At 40.6% G+C, this 5,873-nt stretch overlaps 1 pseudogene; it reads left to right on the forward strand.

Annotated features, from left to right (window-relative positions):
- Window positions 1–1,245: 1,245 nt before the first annotated feature.
- LOC111524563 lies at window positions 1,246–1,346 on the forward strand (annotated as a pseudogene).
- The last annotated feature ends 4,527 nt before the right edge of the window (window positions 1,347–5,873 follow it).

The following is a 5,873-nucleotide window of genomic DNA, read 5'->3' on the forward strand; positions in this document are numbered from 1 at the left end:
TTGAGCCACCGCGCCTGGCCACATATTCTTCTTAAACCACAGGATCATTCTCAGTGTATGCTTGAGTTTTCACTGTCAGTTGGGTCTGCCATTCACTTGGTTACGGACAACTCTCTGTAGAGTGGAGGTAATAATATTACCCTAATAAAATTCCACACAAGTGACTTTTGTTTTTCCCCATGCAGTTGTTGAAGCACTTTGGAAAACCCAAGGCCTACACTTTCTTCATTTCTTCTATTAAGAATAATTAAGAGGCTGAGCCCGGTGGCTCATGCCTGTAATCCCAGCACTTTGGAAGGCCAAGGCAGGTGGATCGCTCGAGGTCAGGAGTTTGAGACCAGTCTAGCTGACCTGGCAAAACCCTGTCTCTACCAAAAATACAAGAATTAGCTGGGTGTGGTGGTGTGCACCTGTAATCCCAGCTACTCAGGAGGCTGAGGCAGGAGAATCACTTGAACACGAGTGGCAGAGGTTGCAGTGAGCTGAGACTGCACCACTGCACTTCAGCCTGGACAACAGAGTGAGACCCTGTCTCAAATAATAATGATAATAATAATAATATCATAAGGAATATTATTCAGCCATAAAAGGGAATGGAATTCTGATGCATGCTACAACACAGATGAAGCGTGAAAACATTATGCGAAGTGAAGTAAGCCAAACACAAAAGGATAAATATAGCACAATTCTACCGAGAAGAGGTACCCAAAATAGGCAAATTCATAGAGACCAAAAGCAGACTAGAAGGGCTAGGGGGAGGTGGGAATGGGGAGCTAGTGTTTAACCAGTGAAGAGTTTCTGTTAGGATGGATGCAAGAGCTCTGAAAATGGTCTGGGAGTAATGGCTCACACCTGTAATCCCAGCACTTTGGGAGGCCAAGGCGGGAGTATCACCTGAGGTCAGGAGCTCAAGACCAGCCTGACCAACACGGCGAAACCCTGTATCTACTAAAAGTACAAAAATTAGCCGGGCATGGTGGCATAGGCCTGTGATTCCAGCTACTCGGGAGGCTGAGGCAGGAGAATCACTTGAACTGGGAGATGGACGTTGTAGTGAGCCGAGATCGAACCACTGTACTCCAGCCTGGGTGACAAAGTGAGACTCTGTCAAAAAAAAAAAAAAAAAAAAAAAGCCACCAAGAAGCAGAAAGACAGAAACACTTCTGGAAATGGATAGTGGTGATGGTTGCACAACATTGTGAGTGTGCTTCATGCCCTGAATGGTACACTTAAAAAATGGCTAAGCTGCTCACTTCAGCAGCACATATACTAACACTGGAATGATACAGAGAAGATTAGCATGGCCTCTAAAAAATGTAATAATAAGAAAAAAATGGCTAAGCTTGGAGGAATGCTGAGAAGATTGTCAAAGCGTACAAAATCTCAAGCAGGAGGAGTGGATATTGTTTTGAGTTCTATTGCACAGTGAAGTGAATATAATTAATAATAGAGTATTGTACATTTCAAAATTGCCAAAAAAGCAAATTTCAAACGCTCTCGCCACAAAAGCATGCTAAGTATTTGAAGTGATGGATATGTTAACTAGCTTGATATAATTATTCCACATTGTATTCATAAATCATAGCATCCCTTTGCACCCCGTACATTTATGCAATTATAAATTGTCAATTTACAATAAACAACTTTTAAGTTTAATGGCAAACTTAAAATTAATGGTAAAGCTAAAATGATAAATTTTGTTGTGTGTATTCGATCACAATTAAAAAGTAAATAAATGAGTGGGTACCTACTATGTGCCTGGGAAGTCTCCATTCTCTCCTGTGGTGTCTGATTTAAAAGAACTTCCAGAGCCCAAATCCAGAGGATTTGCACAGAGGAAAAAGAACCAGTTGCTGGGAGCCTCTGCTATATTTCTCAATCCTGCCTCTTCCATGGAGGTGCCAATAATCCAACTGGACAGATGGAGGGCCATTTTTACCCCAGTCCCAACAGAACATTCTCACCAAATAAAACTAGCCCTGCTCAGAGGGTTTCCTCTCAGCCAGGCAGGTTTCTTCCCATCCAAATAGGGAGGGATGCCCACTGATTGCCATACTTACCATGAATTCCAGGAAGCCAGAAATAGGAATGAGCCTCTGAGCCTCTACACTGCCGTCCTTTGCTTGCAGCCCTGCTGGCTTCTAGAAAGGGCCTGTACAATCCACCCACCTACATCTTACCTATCTTCAAACGATAGCCCAAGTTTCGCCTTCTCCAGGAAGTCTGTCTCACTGCCCAAGCCTGGAGTCTGCAAAGGGCTGGAGGAAATTTCTCCTGTTTCCTGCGGTCAAAATATACCTCCTATTTGGCCATATTGTTTCCTTGATTTCCCCATTAGATTTAGGCAGAAAATTCTAATTCTAATGGTGCCAATGCCATTCATGAAACTCTTACAGTGTACCAGGCAAGATGCCACCCAATTTACATTAACCCTCTCATTTATTCCTCACAGCAATCTTATATAATGAGCCTTACACTTATCTCCATTTACAAATGAGGAAACTGAGGTTCAGAGAGGTTAAGTAACTTGCCCAAGGGCGCACAGTCAATAAATAGAAGCACTGGAATTGGATCCAACTCTGACTCTGGAAACTATGCACAGAACCACTAAGCCTTGGCTTCCACACTTTTTAGACAATGACCCTCAGGAAGATGTACATTTTACATGGTGACCCAGTACACACCCATATGTGCACAAACACACAAACACAACAAAAAAAATTTCACAAAACAACACTTACAGTATCTATTCTAATTATTATTTTTTGAATAACACATTTTATGTGTTATTGGTGAAATACACATAACATAAAGTTTATGATCTTAACCATTTTTAAGTTTACAGCGGTATTAAGGATATTCATATTGTTTCACAACTATTATCATAATCCTTCTCCAGACCAGATCTCTCTCTCTCTCTGTTATAAAATAATCACATCGGCCGGGTGCGGTGGCTCAAGCCTGTAATCCCAGCATTTTGGGAGGCCGAAACGGGCGGATCACGAGGTCAGGAGATCGAGACCATCCTGACTAACACGGTGAAACCCCGTCTCTACTAAAAATACAAAAAATTAGCCGGGCGAGGTGGCCGGCGCCTGTGGTCCCAGCTACTGGGGAGGCTGAGGCAGGAGAATGGCGTGAACCCGGGAGGCGGAGCTTGCAGTGAGCTGAGATCCGGCCACTGCACTCCAGCCTGGGTGACAGAGCAAGACTCCGTCTCAAAAAAAAAATAAAAAAATAAAATAAAATAAAATAAAATAGTCACATCAAACTATATATATCAAATATATATACACATATATATATTAACAATAAGAAATAAATATAATAAGAAGAATAAATAAATGGCAAAGCTTGGAGGAATGCTGAGATGATTTTCAAAGGGTACAAAATCTCAGACAGGAGGAATATATATTGTTTTGAGTTCTATTGCACAGTGAAGTGAATATAATTAATAATGGAGTATTGTACATTTCAAAATTGCCAAGAGAATAAATCTCAAATGCCGTCACCACAAAAACATGTCTATATGGAGAGAGAGAGAGAGAAAGAGATGAGGTCTTTCTTTGTTGTCCAGGCTGGTCTTGAACTCCTGGCCTCAGGCAATTCCCCTACCTCAAATTACAAGCATGAGCCACCACACTACACCTCCAGATATTTTTTCATCTTGCAAAACTAAAGCTCTGTGTTCATTAAACAATAACTCTCCATTCCCTCCCCCCAACAACCTTCTCCCCATCCAACCAGCATTCTACTTTATCTCTATGAATTTGACTATTCTGGGTACCTCATATAAGTGGAATCACAGTATTTGCCTTTTTGTAACTGGCTCGTTTACAGCCACTTTGCTCTCTTTTGGTTACTATTTGCATTGAATATCTTTGTCATTCTTTCACTTTTTCATCCTTTCACTTTCAACCTATTTGTATCCCTAGATCTAAAGTATCTTGTAGACAGCATATAGTTGGATGTTGTTTTTTCAATCAATTCATTCTGCCAATCCCTGTCTTTAGATTGGAGAATTTAATTTATTTAAATTTAAAGTAATTACTGAGGGACTCAGTTTTTGTCATTTTGCTATTTGCTTTCTATACACCTTAAGCTTTTTTGTCCCTCATTTCCTGTGCTCCTGTCTTCTTTTGTGTTTAATTGATATTTTTGCAGTGACATGTTTTAATTCCCTTCTCATTTCCTTTTATGTATAAATGTATACTGCACAGCTATTTTCCTTGTGGTTACCATAGGGATTACATTTAACATCCTAACGTTTTAACACTCCGATCTGAATTTAAACCAGCATGATTTCAACAACGTACAAAAACTCTGCTTCTATCAGCAATGTCTCCATCCCTGTTTAGTTATTAATGTTGCAAAGTTGCATCTTTATACATTGTGTATCCAAAACCAAAAACTAATAATTTCTTATGCACTAATCTTTTAAATAGTGTAGAAAACAAAATGTACACGAATACAAACCAGAGTTATGATAATACAAGCTTTTATAATTACCCATGTATTTATTTTTACTAAGATCTTTATTTCCTCATACAGCTTTATATTACTGTCTAGTGTTCTTCCATTTCAAACTGCAGGACTTCTTTTAGCATTTCTTGCAGGGCAGGTCTAGTGGTAATGAACTTCCTCAGTTCATTTTTGTTCATGTGGGGATGTCTTAATTTCTCTTTTACTTTGGGAGGACAGTTTTGCCAGATGCAGAATTCTTGGTTCACAGTTTTTTGTTTGTTTGTTTGTTTTTTCAGTACTTTGACTATATCAGTCCACTGCCTTCTTGCCCTCAAAGTTTCTAGTAAGAAATCTGCTGATAATCTTATTGAGGATCCCTTATATGTGACAAGTATCTTCTCTCTTGATATTTTCAAGATTTTTTTCTTTATCTTTAGCTTTCAACAGTTTTATTATAACGTGTTTTGGTATGAGTCTCTTTGAGTTTATCCTATTGGAGTTTATTGAACTTCTTGGATGTTTATATTTATGTCTTTCATCATTTGGGGAAATTCTCAGCCATTATTTCTTTTTTTTTTTTTTTTTTTTGAGACGGAGTCTCGCTCTGTCGCCCAGGCTGGAGTGCAGTGGCCGGATCTCAGTTCACTGCAAGCTCCGCCTCCCGGGTTTACGCCATTCTCCAGCCTCAGCCTCCCGAGTAGCTGGGACTACAGGCGCCTGCCACCTCGCCCGGCTAGTTTTTTCTATTTTTTAGTAGAGACGGGGTTTCACCGTGTTAGCCAGGATAGTCTTGATCTCCTGACCTCGTGATCCGCCCGTCTCGGCCTCCCAAAATGCTGGGATTACAGGCTTGAGCCACCGTGCCCGGCCTCTCAGCCATTATTTCTAAAAAAAACAAAACAAAAACAAAAACAAAAACCCTCCCTACCCCTTTCTCTCTCTTTTCTTGTGGGACCCCCCAGGGTTGAGGAGAGCATATGAAAAGAAAAGGGCCCTTTAAATCCCCTGGAAGTTGCTTCAGCCGGAGGGGGAAGAGCTTGCAATAGCATAGGGAGGTGGGCAACAAGGGCTACCCACCATGTGTCTCCACTTTCATAATCAGGAGCAGCAATCACAGTCAGAACACAGATCCCCAGTTTTTTAAAGACAAGGCTCCTTTTGTTCACCCTGGCTCCCTTGCACCCTGCAAGCTGCTATAGGAACATGTACACAGTCCCCTGCCACCATGCTGAGGATAGGTAACTGTTATCTTGCTACCAGCTGAAATTGACTGAAATTAACCACAGTTTACCATCCAAGTCTTCTCTTGGAAGTTGCAGTCCTTCAAATAGATACCAGTGTTATAAAAGAGTTACATCAAATATATATATATATATATATAGAGAGAGAGAGAGAGAGAGAGAGAGAGA

This window comes from Piliocolobus tephrosceles, chromosome 17 (assembly GCF_002776525.5).
Source record: "Piliocolobus tephrosceles isolate RC106 chromosome 17, ASM277652v3, whole genome shotgun sequence".
NCBI classification, from domain to species: Eukaryota; Metazoa; Chordata; class Mammalia; order Primates; family Cercopithecidae; genus Piliocolobus; species Piliocolobus tephrosceles.